The sequence below is a fragment of the Oncorhynchus keta genome, chromosome 25 (assembly GCF_023373465.1).
Source record: "Oncorhynchus keta strain PuntledgeMale-10-30-2019 chromosome 25, Oket_V2, whole genome shotgun sequence".
In the NCBI taxonomy this organism is placed as follows: Eukaryota; Metazoa; Chordata; class Actinopteri; order Salmoniformes; family Salmonidae; genus Oncorhynchus; species Oncorhynchus keta.
This window is the reverse complement of record NC_068445.1, coordinates 38377058-38397423: the sequence shown is the minus strand read 5'-3', so window position 1 is coordinate 38397423 and position 20366 is coordinate 38377058. Positions and strand designations below refer to the sequence as shown.

At 38.2% G+C, this 20366-nt stretch overlaps 1 protein-coding gene across 25 annotated transcripts in view; it reads left to right on the top strand.

Moving 5' to 3' along the window:
• LOC118380890 (calcium/calmodulin-dependent protein kinase type II subunit beta-like) overlaps nt 1-17119 on the top strand; it is a 181478-nt gene extending 164359 nt beyond the window's left edge. For all 25 annotated transcript variants that reach the window (XM_052479248.1, XM_052479245.1, XM_052479249.1 and 22 more), the window contains one exon: nt 15561-17119. The gene's annotated coding sequence lies outside the window, so the exon portion shown is untranslated. The remainder of the gene's footprint in view (nt 1-15560) is intronic.
• The last annotated feature ends 3247 nt before the right edge of the window (nt 17120-20366 follow it).

Here is a 20366-nt window from a genome sequence, read left to right as displayed (position 1 = left end):
GACACAGTCAATAAACTGTATGAATGTAGTGATTATTAGTGAGCTGGACAGTCAATAAACTGTATGAATGTAGTGATTATTAGTGAGCTGGACCCAGTCAATAAACTGTATGAATGTAGTGATTATTAGTGAGCTGGACCCAGTCAATAAACTGTATAAATGTAGTGATTATTAGTGAGCTGGACCCAGTCAATAAACTATATGAATGTAGTGATTATTAGTGAGCTGGACCCAGTCAATAAACTGTATGAATGTAGTGATTATTAGTGAGCTGGACCCAGTCAATAAAGTGTATGAATGTAGTGATTATTAGTGAGCTGGACCCAGTCAATAAACTGTATGAATGTAGTGATTATTAGTGAGCTGGACCCAGTCAATAAACTGTATAAATGTAGTGATTATTAGTGAGCTGGACCCAGTCAATAAACTGTATGAATGTAGTGATTATTAGTGAGCTGGACCCAGTCAATAAACTGTATAAATGTAGTGATTATTAGTGAGCTGGACCCAGTCAATAAACTGTATGAATGTAGTGATTATTAGTGAGCTGGACCCAGTCAATAAACTGTATGAATGTAGTGATTATTAGTGAGCTGGACCCAGTCAATAAACTGTATGAATGTAGTGATTATTAGTGAGCTGGACACAGTCAATAAACTGTATAAATGTAGTGATTATTAGTGAGCTGGACACAGTCAATAAACTGTATGAATGTAGTGATTATTAGTGAGCTGGACACAGTCAATAAACTGTATGAATGTAGTGATTATTAGTGAGCTGGACACAGTCAATAAACTGTATGAATGTAGTGATTATTAGTGAGCTGGACCCAGTCAATAAACTGTATGAATGTAGTGATTATTAGTGAGCTGGACCCAGTCAATAAACTGTATGAATGTAGTGATTATTAGTGAGCTGGACCCAGTCAATAAAGTGTATGAATGTAGTGATTATTAGTGAGCTGGACCCAGTCAATAAACTGTATGAATGTAGTGATTATTAGTGAGCTGGACCCAGTCAATAAACTGTATAAATGTAGTGATTATTAGTGAGCTGGACCCAGTCAATAAACTGTATGAATGTAGTGATTATTAGTGAGCTGGACCCAGTCAATAAACTGTATAAATGTAGTGATTATTAGTGAGCTGGACCCAGTCAATAAACTGTATGAATGTAGTGATTATTAGTGAGCTGGACCCAGTCAATAAACTGTATGAATGTAGTGATTATTAGTGAGCTGGACCCAGTCAATAAACTGTATGAATGTAGTGATTATTAGTGAGCTGGACACAGTCAATAAACTGTATAAATGTAGTGATTATTAGTGAGCTGGACCCAGTCAATAAACTGTATGAATGTAGTGATTATTAGTGAGCTGGACCCAGTCAATAAACTGTATGAATGTAGTGATTATTAGTGAGCTGGACCCAGTCAATAAACTGTATGAATGTAGTGATTATTAGTGAGCTGGACACAGTCAATAAACTGTATGAATGTAGTGATTATTAGTGAGCTGGACCCAGTCAATAAACTGTATGAATGTAGTGATTATTAGTGAGCTGGACCCAGTCAATAAACTGTATGAATGTAGTGATTATTAGTGAGCTGGACACAGTCAATAAACTGTATGAATGTAGTGATTATTAGTGAGCTGGACCCAGTCAATAAACTGTATGAATGTAGTGATTATTAGTGAGCTGGACCCAGTCAATAAACTGTATGAATGTAGTGATTATTAGTGAGCTGGACACAGTCAATAAACTGTATGAATGTAGTGATTATTAGTGAGCTGGACCCAGTCAATAAACTGTATGAATGTAGTGATTATTAGTGAGCTGGACCCAGTCAATAAACTGTATGAATGTAGTGATTATTAGTGAGTTGGACCCAGTCAATAAACTGTATAAATGTAGTGATTATTAGTGAGCTGGACCCAGTCAATAAACTGTATGAATGTAGTGATTATTAGTGAGCTGGACCCAGTCAATAAACTGTATGAATGTAGTGATTATTAGTGAGCTGGACCCAGTCAATAAACTGTATGAATGTAGTGATTATTAGTGAGCTGGACACAGTCAATAAACTGTATGAATGTAGTGATTATTAGTGAGCTGGACCCAGTCAATAAACTGTATGAATGTAGTGATTATTAGTGAGCTGGACCCAGTCAATAAACTGTATGAATGTAGTGATTATTAGTGAGCTGGACACAGTCAATAAACTGTATGAATGTAGTGATTATTAGTGAGCTGGACACAGTCAATAAACTGTATGAATGTAGTGATTATTAGTGAGCTGGACCCAGTCAATAAACTGTATGAATGTAGTGATTATTAGTGAGCTGGACCCAGTCAATAAACTGTATGAATGTAGTGATTATTAGTGAGCTGGACACAGTCAATAAACTGTATGAATGTAGTGATTATTAGTGAGCTGGACCCAGTCAATAAACTGTATGAATGTAGTGATTATTAGTGAGCTGGACACAGTCAATAAACTGTATGAATGTAGTGATTATTAGTGAGCTGGACCCAGTCAATAAACTGTATTAATGTAGTGATTATTAGTGAGCTGGACCCAGTCAATAAACTGTATGAATGTAGTGATTATTAGTGAGCTGGACCCAGTCAATAAACTGTATGAATGTAGTGATTATTAGTGAGCTGGACCCAGTCAATAAACTGTATGAATGTAGTGATTATTAGTGAGCTGGACACAGTCAATAAACTGTATGAATGTAGTGATTATTAGTGAGTTGGACCCAGTCAATAAACTGTATGAATGTAGTGATTATTAGTGACCTGGACCCAGTCAATAAACTGTATAAATGTAGTGATTATTAGTGAGTTGGACCCAGTCAATAAACTGTATGAATGTAGTGATTATTAGTGAGCTGGACCCAGTCAATAAACTGTATGAATGTAGTGATTATTAGTGAGTTGGACCCAGTCAATAAACTGTATGAATGTAGTGATTATTAGTGAGCTGGACCCAGTCAATAAACTGTATGAATGTAGTGATTATTAGTGAGCTGGACACAGTCAATAAACTGAATGTAGTGATTATTAGTGACCTGGACCCAGTCAATAAACTGTATAAATGTAGTGATTATTAGTGAGCTGGACCCAGTCAATAAACTGTATGAATGTAGTGATTATTAGTGAGCTGGACCCAGGCAATAAACTGTATGAATGTAGTGAGTATTAGTGAGTTGGACCCAGTCAATAAACTGTATAAATGTAGTGATTATTAGTGAGCTGGACCCAGTCAATAAACTGTATGAATGTAGTGATTATTAGTGAGCTGGACCCAGTCAATAAACTGTATGAATGTAGTGATTATTAGTGAGCTGGACCCAGTCAATAAACTGTATGAATGTAGTGATTATTAGTGAGCTGGACACAGTCAATAAACTGTATAAATGTAGTGATTATTAGTGAGCTGGACCCAGTCAATAAACTGTATGAATGTAGTGATTATTAGTGAGCTGGACCCAGTCAATAAACTGTATGAATGTAGTGATTATTAGTGAGCTGGACCCAGTCAATAAACTGTATGAATGTAGTGATTATTAGTGAGCTGGACCCAGTCAATAAACTGTATGAATGTAGTGATTATTAGTGAGCTGGACCCAGTCAATAAACTGTATGAATGTAGTGATTATTAGTGAGCTGGACCCAGTCAATAAACTGTGTGAATGTAGTGATTATTAGTGAGCTGGACCCAGTCAATAAACTGTATAAATGTAGTGATTATTAGTGAGCTGGACCCAGTCAATAAACTGTATGAATGTAGTGATTATTAGTGAGCTGGACACAGTCAATAAACTGTATGAATGTAGTGATTATTAGTGAGCTGGACACAGTCAATAAACTGTATGAATGTAGTGATTATTAGTGAGCTGGACCCAGTCAATAAACTGTGTGAATGTAGTGATTATTAGTGAGCTGGACCCAGTCAATAAACTGTGTGAATGTAGTGATTATTAGTGAGCTGGACCCAGTCAATAAAGTGTATGAATGTAGTGATTATTAGTGAGCTGGACCCAGTCAATAAACTGTATGAATGTAGTGATTATTAGTGAGCTGGACCCAGTCAATAAACTGTATGAATGTAGTGATTATTAGTGAGTTGGACCCAGTCAATAAACTGTATGAATGTAGTGATTATTAGTGAGCTGGACCCAGTCAATAAACTGTATGAATGTAGTGATTATTAGTGAGCTGGACCCAGTCAATAAACTGTATGAATGTAGTGATTATTAGTGAGCTGGACCCAGTCAATAAACTGTATGAATGTAGTGATTATTAGTGAGCTGGACACAGTCAATAAAGTGTATGAATGTAGTGATTATTAGTGAGCTGGACCCAGTCAATAAACTGTATAAATGTAGTGATTATTAGTGAGTTGGACCCAGTCAATAAACTGTATGAATGTAGTGATTATTAGTGAGCTGGACCCAGTCAATAAACTGTATGAATGTAGTGATTATTAGTGAGTTGGACCCAGTCAATAAACTGCATGAATGTAGTGATTATTAGTGAGCTGGACCCAGTCAATAAAGTGTATGAATGTAGTGATTATTAGTGAGCTGGACCCAGTCAATAAACTGTATGAATGTAGTGATTATTAGTGAGCTGGACCCAGTCAATAAACTGTATGAATGTAGTGATTATTAGTGAGTTGGACCCAGTCAATAAACTGTATGAATGTAGTGAGTATTAGTGAGCTGGACCCAGTCAATAAACTGTATGAATGTAGTGATTATTAGTGAGCTGGACCCAGTCAATAAACTGTATGAATGTAGTGATTATTAGTGAGCTGGACCCAGTCAATAAACTGTATGAATGTAGTGATTATTAGTGAGCTGGACCCAGTCAATAAACTGTATGAATGTAGTGATTATTAGTGAGCTGGACCCAGTCAATAAACTGTATGAATGTAGTGATTATTAGTGAGCTGGACCCAGTCAATAAACTGTATGAATGTAGTGATTATTAGTGAGCTGGACCCAGTCAATAAACTGTATGAATGTAGTGATTATTAGTGAGCTGGACACAGTCAATAAACTGCATGAATGTAGTGATTATTAGTGAGCTGGACACAGTCAATAAACTGCATGAATGTAGTGATTATTAGTGAGCTGGACCCAGTCAATAAACTGTATGAATGTAGTGATTATTAGTGAGCTGGACCCAGTCAATAAACTGTATGAATGTAGTGATTATTAGTGAGTTGGACCCAGTCAATAAACTGTATGAATGTAGTGATTATTAGTGAGCTGGACCCAGTCAATAAACTGTATGAATGTAGTGATTATTAGTGAGCTGGACCCAGTCAATAAACTGTATGAATGTAGTGATTATTAGTGAGCTGGACACAGTCAATAAACTGTATGAATGTAGTGATTATTAGTGAGCTGGACCCAGTCAATAAACTGTATGAATGTAGTGATTATTAGGGAGCTGGACCCAGTCAATAAACTGTATGAATGTAGTGATTATTAGTGAGCTGGACACAGTCAATAAACTGTATGAATGTAGTGATTATTAGTGAGCTGGACCCAGTCAATAAACTGTATGAATGTAGTGATTATTAGTGAGCTGGACACAGTCAATAAACTGTATGAATGTAGTGATTATTAGTGAGCTGGACCCAGTCAATAAACTGTATTAATGTAGTGATTATTAGTGAGCTGGACCCAGTCAATAAACTGTATGAATGTAGTGATTATTAGTGAGCTGGACCCAGTCAATAAACTGTATGAATGTAGTGATTATTAGTGAGCTGGACCCAGTCAATAAACTGTATGAATGTAGTGATTATTAGTGAGCTGGACACAGTCAATAAACTGTATGAATGTAGTGATTATTAGTGAGTTGGACCCAGTCAATAAACTGTATGAATGTAGTGATTATTAGTGACCTGGACCCAGTCAATAAACTGTATAAATGTAGTGATTATTAGTGAGTTGGACCCAGTCAATAAACTGTATGAATGTAGTGATTATTAGTGAGCTGGACCCAGTCAATAAACTGTATGAATGTAGTGATTATTAGTGAGTTGGACCCAGTCAATAAACTGTATGAATGTAGTGATTATTAGTGAGCTGGACCCAGTCAATAAACTGTATGAATGTAGTGATTATTAGTGAGCTGGACCCAGTCAATAAACTGTATGAATGTAGTGATTATTAGTGAGCTGGACCCAGGCAATAAACTGTATGAATGTAGTGATTATTAGTGAGTTGGACCCAGTCAATAAACTGTATAAATGTAGTGATTATTAGTGAGCTGGACCCAGTCAATAAACTGTATGAATGTAGTGATTATTAGTGAGCTGGACCCAGTCAATAAACTGTATGAATGTAGTGATTATTAGTGAGCTGGACCCAGTCAATAAACTGTATGAATGTAGTGATTATTAGTGAGCTGGACACAGTCAATAAACTGTATAAATGTAGTGATTATTAGTGAGCTGGACCCAGTCAATAAACTGTATGAATGTAGTGATTATTAGTGAGCTGGACCCAGTCAATAAACTGTATGAATGTAGTGATTATTAGTGAGCTGGACCCAGTCAATAAACTGTATGAATGTAGTGATTATTAGTGAGCTGGACCCAGTCAATAAACTGTATGAATGTAGTGATTATTAGTGAGCTGGACCCAGTCAATAAACTGTATGAATGTAGTGATTATTAGTGAGCTGGACCCAGTCAATAAACTGTGTGAATGTAGTGATTATTAGTGAGCTGGACCCAGTCAATAAACTGTATAAATGTAGTGATTATTAGTGAGCTGGACCCAGTCAATAAACTGTATGAATGTAGTGATTATTAGTGAGCTGGACACAGTCAATAAACTGTATGAATGTAGTGATTATTAGTGAGCTGGACACAGTCAATAAACTGTATGAATGTAGTGATTATTAGTGGGCTGGACACAGTCAATAAAGTGTATGAATGTAGTGATTATTAGTGAGCTGGACCCAGTCAATAAACTGTATGAATGTAGTGATTATTAGTGAGCTGGACCCAGTCAATAAACTGTGTGAATGTAGTGATTATTAGTGAGCTGGACCCAGTCAATAAACTGTGTGAATGTAGTGATTATTAGTGAGCTGGACCCAGTCAATAAAGTGTATGAATGTAGTGATTATTAGTGAGCTGGACCCAGTCAATAAACTGTATGAATGTAGTGATTATTAGTGAGCTGGACCCAGTCAATAAACTGTATGAATGTAGTGATTATTAGTGAGCTGGACCCAGTCAATAAACTGTATGAATGTAGTGATTATTAGTGAGCTGGACCCAGTCAATAAACTGTATGAATGTAGTGATTATTAGTGAGCTGGACACAGTCAATAAAGTGTATGAATGTAGTGATTATTAGTGAGCTGGACCCAGTCAATAAACTGTATAAATGTAGTGATTATTAGTGAGTTGGACCCAGTCAATAAACTGTATGAATGTAGTGATTATTAGTGAGCTGGACCCAGTCAATAAACTGTATGAATGTAGTGATTATTAGTGAGTTGGACCCAGTCAATAAACTGCATGAATGTAGTGATTATTAGTGAGCTGGACCCAGTCAATAAAGTGTATGAATGTAGTGATTATTAGTGAGCTGGACCCAGTCAATAAACTGTATGAATGTAGTGATTATTAGTGAGCTGGACCCAGTCAATAAACTGTATGAATGTAGTGATTATTAGTGAGTTGGACCCAGTCAATAAACTGTATGAATGTAGTGAGTATTAGTGAGCTGGACCCAGTCAATAAACTGTATGAATGTAGTGATTATTAGTGAGCTGGACCCAGTCAATAAACTGTATGAATGTAGTGATTATTAGTGAGCTGGACCCAGTCAATAAACTGTATGAATGTAGTGATTATTAGTGAGCTGGACCCAGTCAATAAACTGTATGAATGTAGTGATTATTAGTGAGTTGGACCCAGTCAATAAACTGCATGAATGTAGTGGTTATTAGTGAGCTGGACCCAGTCAATAAACTGTATAAATGTAGTGATTATTAGTGAGCTGGACCCAGTCAATAAACTATATGAATGTAGTGATTATTAGTGAGCTGGACCCAGTCAATAAACTGTATGAATGTAGTGATTATTAGTGAGCTGGACCCAGTCAATAAACTGTATGAATGTAGTGATTATTAGTGAGCTGGACCCAGTCAATAAACTGTATGAATGTAGTGATTATTAGTGAGCTGGACCCAGTCAATAAACTGTATGAATGTAGTGATTATTAGTGAGCTGGACCCAGTCAATAAACTGTATGAATGTAGTGATTATTAGTGAGCTGGACACAGTCAATAAACTGCATGAATGTAGTGATTATTAGTGAGCTGGACACAGTCAATAAACTGCATGAATGTAGTGATTATTAGTGAGCTGGACCCAGTCAATAAACTGTATGAATGTAGTGATTATTAGTGAGCTGGACCCAGTCAATAAACTGTATGAATGTAGTGATTATTAGTGAGTTGGACCCAGTCAATAAACTGTATGAATGTAGTGATTATTAGTGAGCTGGACCCAGTCAATAAACTGTATGAATGTAGTGATTATTAGTGAGCTGGACCCAGTCAATAAACTGTATGAATGTAGTGATTATTAGTGAGCTGGACACAGTCAATAAACTGTATGAATGTAGTGATTATTAGTGAGCTGGACCCAGTCAATAAACTGTATGAATGTAGTGATTATTAGTGAGCTGGACCCAGTCAATAAACTGTATGAATGTAGTGATTATTAGTGAGCTGGACACAGTCAATAAACTGTATGAATGTAGTGATTATTAGTGAGCTGGACCCAGTCAATAAACTGTATGAATGTAGTGATTATTAGTGAGCTGGACACAGTCAATAAACTGTATGAATGTAGTGATTATTAGTGAGCTGGACCCAGTCAATAAACTGTATTAATGTAGTGATTATTAGTGAGCTGGACCCAGTCAATAAACTGTATGAATGTAGTGATTATTAGTGAGCTGGACCCAGTCAATAAACTGTATGAATGTAGTGATTATTAGTGAGCTGGACCCAGTCAATAAACTGTATGAATGTAGTGATTATTAGTGAGCTGGACACAGTCAATAAACTGTATGAATGTAGTGATTATTAGTGAGTTGGACCCAGTCAATAAACTGTATGAATGTAGTGATTATTAGTGACCTGGACCCAGTCAATAAACTGTATAAATGTAGTGATTATTAGTGAGTTGGACCCAGTCAATAAACTGTATGAATGTAGTGATTATTAGTGAGCTGGACCCAGTCAATAAACTGTATGAATGTAGTGATTATTAGTGAGTTGGACCCAGTCAATAAACTGTATGAATGTAGTGATTATTAGTGAGCTGGACCCAGTCAATAAACTGTATGAATGTAGTGATTATTAGTGAGCTGGACACAGTCAATAAACTGAATGTAGTGATTATTAGTGACCTGGACCCAGTCAATAAACTGTATAAATGTAGTGATTATTAGTGAGCTGGACCCAGTCAATAAACTGTATGAATGTAGTGATTATTAGTGAGCTGGACCCAGGCAATAAACTGTATGAATGTAGTGATTATTAGTGAGTTGGACCCAGTCAATAAACTGTATAAATGTAGTGATTATTAGTGAGCTGGACCCAGTCAATAAACTGTATGAATGTAGTGATTATTAGTGAGCTGGACCCAGTCAATAAACTGTATGAATGTAGTGATTATTAGTGAGCTGGACCCAGTCAATAAACTGTATGAATGTAGTGATTATTAGTGAGCTGGACACAGTCAATAAACTGTATAAATGTAGTGATTATTAGTGAGCTGGACCCAGTCAATAAACTGTATGAATGTAGTGATTATTAGTGAGCTGGACCCAGTCAATAAACTGTATGAATGTAGTGATTATTAGTGAGCTGGACCCAGTCAATAAACTGTATGAATGTAGTGATTATTAGTGAGCTGGACCCAGTCAATAAACTGTATGAATGTAGTGATTATTAGTGAGCTGGACCCAGTCAATAAACTGTATGAATGTAGTGATTATTAGTGAGCTGGACCCAGTCAATAAACTGTGTGAATGTAGTGATTATTAGTGAGCTGGACCCAGTCAATAAACTGTATAAATGTAGTGATTATTAGTGAGCTGGACCCAGTCAATAAACTGTATGAATGTAGTGATTATTAGTGAGCTGGACACAGTCAATAAACTGTATGAATGTAGTGATTATTAGTGAGCTGGACACAGTCAATAAACTGTATGAATGTAGTGATTATTAGTGGGCTGGACACAGTCAATAAAGTGTATGAATGTAGTGATTATTAGTGAGCTGGACCCAGTCAATAAACTGTATGAATGTAGTGATTATTAGTGAGCTGGACCCAGTCAATAAACTGTGTGAATGTAGTGATTATTAGTGAGCTGGACCCAGTCAATAAACTGTGTGAATGTAGTGATTATTAGTGAGCTGGACCCAGTCAATAAACTGTATGAATGTAGTGATTATTAGTGAGCTGGACCCAGTCAATAAACTGTATGAATGTAGTGATTATTAGTGAGTTGGACCCAGTCAATAAACTGTATGAATGTAGTGATTATTAGTGAGCTGGACCCAGTCAATAAACTGTATGAATGTAGTGATTATTAGTGAGCTGGACCCAGTCAATAAACTGTATGAATGTAGTGATTATTAGTGAGCTGGACCCAGTCAATAAACTGTATGAATGTAGTGATTATTAGTGAGCTGGACACAGTCAATAAAGTGTATGAATGTAGTGATTATTAGTGAGCTGGACCCAGTCAATAAACTGTATAAATGTAGTGATTATTAGTGAGTTGGACCCAGTCAATAAACTGTATGAATGTAGTGATTATTAGTGAGCTGGACCCAGTCAATAAACTGTATGAATGTAGTGATTATTAGTGAGTTGGACCCAGTCAATAAACTGCATGAATGTAGTGATTATTAGTGAGCTGGACCCAGTCAATAAAGTGTATGAATGTAGTGATTATTAGTGAGCTGGACCCAGTCAATAAACTGTATGAATGTAGTGATTATTAGTGAGCTGGACCCAGTCAATAAACTGTATGAATGTAGTGATTATTAGTGAGTTGGACCCAGTCAATAAACTGTATGAATGTAGTGATTATTAGTGAGCTGGACCCAGTCAATAAACTGTATGAATGTAGTGATTATTAGTGAGCTGGACCCAGTCAATAAACTGTATGAATGTAGTGATTATTAGTGAGCTGGACCCAGTCAATAAACTGTATGAATGTAGTGATTATTAGTGAGCTGGACCCAGTCAATAAACTGTATGAATGTAGTGATTATTAGTGAGTTGGACCCAGTCAATAAACTGCATGAATGTAGTGGTTATTAGTGAGCTGGACCCAGTCAATAAACTGTATAAATGTAGTGATTATTAGTGAGCTGGACCCAGTCAATAAACTATATGAATGTAGTGATTATTAGTGAGCTGGACCCAGTCAATAAACTGTATGAATGTAGTGATTATTAGTGAGCTGGACCCAGTCAATAAACTGTATGAATGTAGTGATTATTAGTGAGCTGGACCCAGTCAATAAACTGTATGAATGTAGTGATTATTAGTGAGCTGGACCCAGTCAATAAACTGTATGAATGTAGTGATTATTAGTGAGCTGGACCCAGTCAATAAACTGTATGAATGTAGTGATTATTAGTGAGCTGGACCCAGTCAATAAACTGTATGAATGTAGTGATTATTAGTGAGCTGGACACAGTCAATAAACTGTATAAATGTAGTGATTATTAGTGAGCTGGACCCAATCAATAAACTGTATGAATGTAGTGATTATTAGTGAGCTAGACCCAGTCAATAAACTGTATGAATGTAGTGATTATTAGTGAGCTGGACCCAGTCAATAAACTGTATGAATGTAGTGATTATTAGTGAGCTGGACCCAGTCAATAAACTGTATGAATGTAGTGATTATTAGTGAGCTGGACCCAGTCAATAAACTGTGTGAATGTAGTGATTATTAGTGAGCTGGACCCAGTCAATAAACTGTATAAATGTAGTGATTATTAGTGAGCTGGACCCAGTCAATAAACTGTATGAATGTAGTGATTATTAGTGAGCTGGACCCAGTCAATAAACTGTATGAATGTAGTGATTATTAGTGAGCTGGACCCAGTCAATAAACTGTATGAATGTAGTGATTATTAGTGAGCTGGACCCAGTCAATAAACTGTGTGAATGTAGTGATTATTAGTGAGCTGGACCCAGTCAATAAACTGTATAAATGTAGTGATTATTAGTGAGCTGGACCCAGTCAATAAACTGTATGAATGTAGTGATTATTAGTGAGCTGGACACAGTCAATAAACTGTATGAATGTAGTGATTATTAGTGAGCTGGACCCAGTCAATAAACTGTATGAATGTAGTGATTATTAGTGGGCTGGACACAGTCAATAAAGTGTATGAATGTAGTGATTATTAGTGAGCTGGACCCAGTCAATAAACTGTATGAATGTAGTGATTATTAGTGAGCTGGACCCAGTCAATAAACTGTGTGAATGTAGTGATTATTAGTGAGCTGGACCCAGTCAATAAACTGTGTGAATGTAGTGATTATTAGTGAGCTGGACCCAGTCAATAAAGTGTATGAATGTAGTGATTATTAGTGAGCTGGACCCAGTCAATAAACTGTATGAATGTAGTGATTATTAGTGAGCTGGACCCAGTCAATAAACTGTATGAATGTAGTGATTATTAGTGAGTTGGACCCAGTCAATAAACTGTATGAATGTAGTGATTATTAGTGAGCTGGACCCAGTCAATAAACTGTATGAATGTAGTGATTATTAGTGAGCTGGACCCAGTCAATAAACTGTATGAATGTAGTGATTATTAGTGAGCTGGACCCAGTCAATAAACTGTATGAATGTAGTGATTATTAGTGAGCTGGACACAGTCAATAAAGTGTATGAATGTAGTGATTATTAGTGAGCTGGACCCAGTCAATAAACTGTATAAATGTAGTGATTATTAGTGAGTTGGACCCAGTCAATAAACTGTATGAATGTAGTGATTATTAGTGAGCTGGACCCAGTCAATAAACTGTATGAATGTAGTGATTATTAGTGAGTTGGACCCAGTCAATAAACTGCATGAATGTAGTGATTATTAGTGAGCTGGACCCAGTCAATAAAGTGTATGAATGTAGTGATTATTAGTGAGCTGGACCCAGTCAATAAACTGTATGAATGTAGTGATTATTAGTGAGCTGGACCCAGTCAATAAACTGTATGAATGTAGTGATTATTAGTGAGTTGGACCCAGTCAATAAACTGTATGAATGTAGTGATTATTAGTGAGCTGGACCCAGTCAATAAACTGTATGAATGTAGTGATTATTAGTGAGCTGGACCCAGTCAATAAACTGTATGAATGTAGTGATTATTAGTGAGCTGGACCCAGTCAATAAACTGTATGAATGTAGTGATTATTAGTGAGCTGGACCCAGTCAATAAACTGTATGAATGTAGTGATTATTAGTGAGTTGGACCCAGTCAATAAACTGCATGAATGTAGTGGTTATTAGTGAGCTGGACCCAGTCAATAAACTGTATAAATGTAGTGATTATTAGTGAGCTGGACCCAGTCAATAAACTATATGAATGTAGTGATTATTAGTGAGCTGGACCCAGTCAATAAACTGTATGAATGTAGTGATTATTAGTGAGCTGGACCCAGTCAATAAACTGTATGAATGTAGTGATTATTAGTGAGCTGGACCCAGTCAATAAACTGTATGAATGTAGTGATTATTAGTGAGCTGGACCCAGTCAATAAACTGTATGAATGTAGTGATTATTAGTGAGCTGGACCCAGTCAATAAACTGTATGAATGTAGTGATTATTAGTGAGCTGGACACAGTCAATAAACTGCATGAATGTAGTGATTATTAGTGAGCTGGACACAGTCAATAAACTGTATGAATGTAGTGATTATTAGTGAGCTGGACCCAGTCAATAAACTGTATGAATGTAGTGATTATTAGTGAGCTTTTACCCAGTCAATAAAGTGTATGAATGTAGTGATTATTAGTGAGCTGGACACAGTCAATAAACTGTATGAATGTAGTGATTATTAGTGAGCTGGACCCAGTCAATAAACTGTATGAATGTAGTGATTATTAGTGAGCTGGACCCAGTCAATAAACTGTATGAATGTAGTGATTATTAGTGAGCTGGACCCAGTCAATAAAGTGTATGAATGTAGTGATTATTAGTGAGCTGGACCCAGTCAATAAACTGTATGAATGTAGTCATTATTAGTGAGCTGGACCCAGTCAATAAACTGTATGAATGTAGTGATTATTAGTGAGCTGGACCCAGTCAATAAACTGTATGAATGTAGTGATTATTAGTGAGCTGGACCCAGTCAATAAACTGTATGAATGTAGTGATTATTAGTGAGCTGGACCCAGTCAATAAACTGCATGAATGTAGTGATTATTAGTGAGCTGGACCCAGTCAATAAACTGTATAAATGTAGTGATTATTAGTGAGCTGGACCCAGTCAATAAACTATATGAATGTAGTGATTATTAGTGAGCTGGACCCAGTCAATAAACTGTATGAATGTAGTGATTATTAGTGAGCTGGACCCAGTCAATAAACTGTATGAATGTAGTGATTATTAGTGAGCTGGACCCAGTCAATAAACTGTATGAATGTAGTGATTATTAGTGAGCTGGACCCAGTCAATAAACTGTATGAATGTAGTGATTATTAGTGAGCTGGACACAGTCAATAAACTGCATGAATGTAGTGATTATTAGTGAGCTGGACACAGTCAATAAACTGTATGAATGTAGTGATTATTAGTGAGCTGGACCCAGTCAATAAACTGTATGAATGTAGTGATTATTAGTGAGCTGGACCCAGTCAATAAAGTGTATGAATGTAGTGATTATTAGTGAGCTGGACACAGTCAATAAACTGTATGAATGTAGTGATTATTAGTGAGCTGGACCCAGTCAATAAACTGTATGAATGTAGTGATTATTAGTGAGCTGGACCCAGTCAATAAACTGTATGAATGTAGTGATTATTAGTGAGCTGGACCCAGTCAATAAAGTGTATGAATGTAGTGATTATTAGTGAGCTGGACCCAGTCAATAAACTGTATGAATGTAGTCATTATTAGTGAGCTGGACCCAGTCAATAAACTGTATGAATGTAGTGATTATTAGTGAGTTGGACCCAGTCAATAAACTGTATGAATGTAGTGATTATTAGTGAGCTGGACCCAGTCAATCAACTGTATGAATGTAGTGATTATTAGTGAGCTGGACCCAGTCAATAAACTGTATGAATGTAGTGATTATTAGTGAGCTGGACCCAGTCAATAAACTGTATGAATGTAGGTCCAGTATCATTTATACACAGTTTCAATGCGATTTTAGTAAAGTGTATTGAGTCCCCCTTCGCCCCTTTAGAACTTGTTTCAGAAAGTATTCAAAGTCCTGTTAAATAGTGTCTTGTCCTGTATTTTAGGAGGAGAATGCCAAAGCCATGTCTGACAAGAGTGCTCTGCTGGAGAGAGAGAGAGGGAGTGAGGGAGGGAGGCGGAGAACATGTCCAGTGCTGGGTGGCTGTAATCCTGCAGCACCAGACCTCTCGCACACCGGATACCCAGCATGCATCTCTTCTCTACAACGACCGCCCCCTTGTCTGTCGCCGTCTGCCACTGACAACACCATCTCAACAACCAACCAACCAACAACAGCAACCCACTGTACCCACTGACAACACCATCTCAATAACCAACCAACAACCCCAACCCACTGTACCCACTGACAACACCATCTCAATAACCAACCAACAACCCCAACCCACTGTACCCACTGACAACACCATCTCAACAACCAACCAACCAACAACCCCAACCCACTGTACCCACTGACAACACCATCTCAACAACCAACCAACCAACAACCCCAACCCACTGTACCCACTGACAACACCATCTCAACAACCAACCAACAACAGCAACCCACTGTACCCACTGACAACACCATCTCAACAACCAACCAACAACCCCAACCCACTGTACCCACTGACAACACCATCTCAATAACCAACCAACAACCCCAACCCACTGTACCCACTGACAACACCATCTCAATAACCAACCAACCAACAACCCCAACCCACTGTACCCACTGACAACACCATCTCAACAACCAACCAACAACCCCAACCCACTGTACCCACTGACAACACCATCTCAACAACCAACCAACAACCCCAACCCACTGTACCCACTGACAACACCATCTCAATAACCAACCAACCAACAACCCCAACCCACTGTACCCACTGACAACACCATCTCAACAACCAACAACCCCAACCCACTGTACCCACTGACAACACCATCTCAATAACCAACCAACAACCCCAACCCACTGTACCCACTGACAACACCATCTCAATAACCAACCAACAACCCCAACCCACTGTACCCACTGACAACACCATCTCAATAACCAACCAACCAACAACAGCAACCCACTGTACCCACTGACAACACCATCTCAACAACCAACCAACCAACAACAGCAACCCACTGTACCCACTGACAACACCATCTCAATAACCAACCAACAACCCCAACCCACTGTACCCACTGACAACACCATCTCAACAACCAACCAACCAACAACCCCAACCCACTGTACCCACTGACAACACCATCTCAATAATCAACCAACCAACAACCCCAACCCACTGTACCCACTGACAACACCATCTCAATAACCAACCAACAACCCCAACCCACTGTACCCACTGACAACACCATCTCAATAACCAACCAACCAACAACCCCAACCCACTGTACCCACTGACAACACCATCTCAACAACCAACCAACAACCCCAACCCACTGTACCCACTGACAACACCATCTCAATAACCAACCAACAACCCCAACCCACTGTACCCACTGACAACACCATCTCAATAACCAACCAACAACCCCAACCCACTGTACCCACTGACAACACCATCTCAATAACCAACCAACCAACAACAGCAACCCACTGTACCCACTGACAACACCATCTCAATAACCAACCAACAACCCCAACCCACTGTACCCACTGACAACACCATCTCAACAACCAACCAACCAACAACCCCAACCCTCTGTTCCCACTGACAACACCATCTCAACAACCAACCAACAACCCCAACCCACTGTACCCACTGACAACACCATCTCAATAACCAACCAACAACCCCAACCCACTGTACCCACTGACAACACCATCTCAATAACCAACCAACCAACAACCCCAACCCACTGTACCCACTGACAACACCATCTCAACAACCAACCAACAACCCCAACCCACTGTACCCACTGACAACACCATCTCAATAACCAACCAACAACCCCAACCCACTGTACCCACTGACAACACCATCTCAAAAACCAACCAACCAACAACCCCAACCCACTGTACCCACTGACAACACCATCTCAACAACCAACCAACCATCCAACAACAGCAACCCTCTTCTCACCGCAACCCCAACCCACTGTTAACTCACGGTCAGCCCTCCCCCAAACCCAACCTCTCCAACTCTCCCCTCGCCACACTCACGCCCAGTATTACGATTTGGGCAGGGAGTGTATTGAGGGTGTGTGTGTTAGGGGAGTATTGGGGTGTTTTCTCGTCCTCGGTGTGCGTTTGATTCTTCCTATTTTGTCTCATGATGTCCCCTCTTCCTCGTTCCCATCTAAACCTGTGTTGTGTAACACAGAAATTACATGATATAAAGTTAAGTCAAAATCTATTATTATAATCATTATTATTACTACTATTACACAATTTAAGTAAATCATTTGTATAATTCTAATTCTTAATGATAGTGGTTTCTAGAGTTTCTAGATAGAGAAACTATCTTTTAAGGAAGCATGATGTTTTTCGATATTTGGCTGTTTTTATTGTGGCTATTAAGTGACAAAATGATATAGGCAGTTTTTGTTTAAGCTTCTTGTATGTTATCTATTATATTATACTCAGCCCAAGATCATGTTCAAGAAATCAACTTGTTTTTGTGAGGGGTGTGTTTGACGAGGTGTCAAGAGTGGAAACTGCATCACTACTGAGGTCCTGCAGGGAGCCGTGCCCAGGGCTGTCCTCACTGATGCCTGTTTAATATGTGGAGGGGACCTTAATGGAGAGGTAACAGGCAGAGGCTGTTGGATGACTATTGTATGTATGTGTGGACTGGAGAGATGTGGGCCTCTGCGATCTGCAGGTGGAAGGTGTTTTAGCCATGAGATCACGTGGATGAATGTGTGTGTTTATTTTGTATACACCTTGACTATCTGTCCTGTGGTCTCTGAAGTTGCTGCTGATTTTAGTGGAGATCTGTGACTGAGGTCTGACAGGGTATGCAGAGGAGTGTGTGTATGAGGGAGAGCGCCTGTTGTTGGTGTTCCAGATGAGGGAGAGGCAGGTTAGGAGAGGAAGGCTTTATTTCAGCGGTTCTTTCAGTCCAGGACTTATTTTTCTTATGATTTAATGATCTTTTTATGTATATTATATTTTCACATTTGTAATATCATCCTCATTGACTTGTTACTATCTAGTGATATTGACTTCTGTTCCTACTAATCACCATGTTTGTGCCAAGGCCAACAGAGATGGACAGATGGATTTATACACTATAGATAGCTTCATACACACATGTACTTTAGCAGTGAGGATGTGTCGCTCTCTGAAGAGACATCGCCACAGGACTATTTCTCTTTAACGAATAGGTGTGAGGTTTTCTCCTGACCCCGTCCCACCGTAGTCGTTATGCCTGCCTGTGATTGGCTGCCTTAGGTGTCTTGTTGCTTTTGGGCAGGCAATTTTTTAGCGAAGCCATCACATTGGACAGTCAGACGGTCACCCGGTTGGTTAGTCCTCAAGTTTTTATTTATTTATTTATTTTGTTGGATATTTTAAAGTACATTTACTTAGTTTCTCCCTCAGGTTCATGTTTGATTACTCTCTGTTGATTTATGATTTTAGTGGACGTTCCCTAGTTGAATGTCCTGAGAAGTGTTCCTGAGTGATCGAGCTAACCAAACACGTGACCCCTCCTCCTCCCCCCTCCGAGAAAAACAAGAGAAAGAAGTATGTACAAAGGTGCTGTTGGGTTCTTCTTTGTGTGTTTACTAGCACTGAAAATCTATATAAAAAGAAGAAGCATATTAAAAAAGGGGGGAGTATACAGTATTACACAACCACTATTAACTAGTATCTTAGGGGGGAGTATACAGTATTACACAACCACTATTAACTAGTATCTTAGAGGGGAGTATACAGTATTACACAACCACTATTAACTAGTATCTTAGGGGGGAGTATACAGTATTACAGAACCACTATTAACTAGTATCTTAGAGGGGAGTATACAGTATTACAGAACCACTATTAACTAGTATCTTAGGGGGGAGTATACAGTATTACACAACCACTATTAACTAGTATCTTAGGGGGGAGTATACAGTATTACACAACCACTATTAACTAGTATCTTAGGGGGGAGTATACAGCATTACACAACCACTATTAACTAGTATCTTAGGGGGGAGTATACAGTATTACAGAACCACTATTAACTAGTATCTTAGGGAGGAGTATACAGTATTACACAACCACTATTAACTAGTATCTTAGGGGGGAGTATACAGAATTACACAACCACTATTAACTAGTATCTTAGGGGGGAGTATACAGTATTACACAACCACTATTAACTAGTATCTTAGGGGGGAGTATACAGTATTACACAACCACTATTAACTAGTATCTTAGGGGGGAGTATACAGTATTACACAACCACTATTAACTAGTATCTTAGGGGAGTATACAGTATTACACAACCACTATTAACTAGTATCTTAGGGGAGTATACAGTATTACAGAACCACTATTAACTAGTATCTTAGGGGGAGTATACAGTATTACACAACCACTATTAACTAGTATCTTAGGGGGAGTATACAGTATTACACAACCACTATTAACTAGTATCTTAGGGGGGAGTATACAGTATTACACAACCACTATTAACTAGTATCTTAGGGGGGAGTATACAGTATTACACAAGCACTATTAACTAGTATCTTAGGGGGGAGTATACAGTATTACACAACCACTATTAACTAGTATCTTAGGGGGGAGTATACAGTATTACACAAGCACTATTAACTAGTATCTTAGGGGGGAGTATACAGTATTACACAAGCACTATTAACTAGTATCTTAGGGGGGAGTATACAGTATTACACAA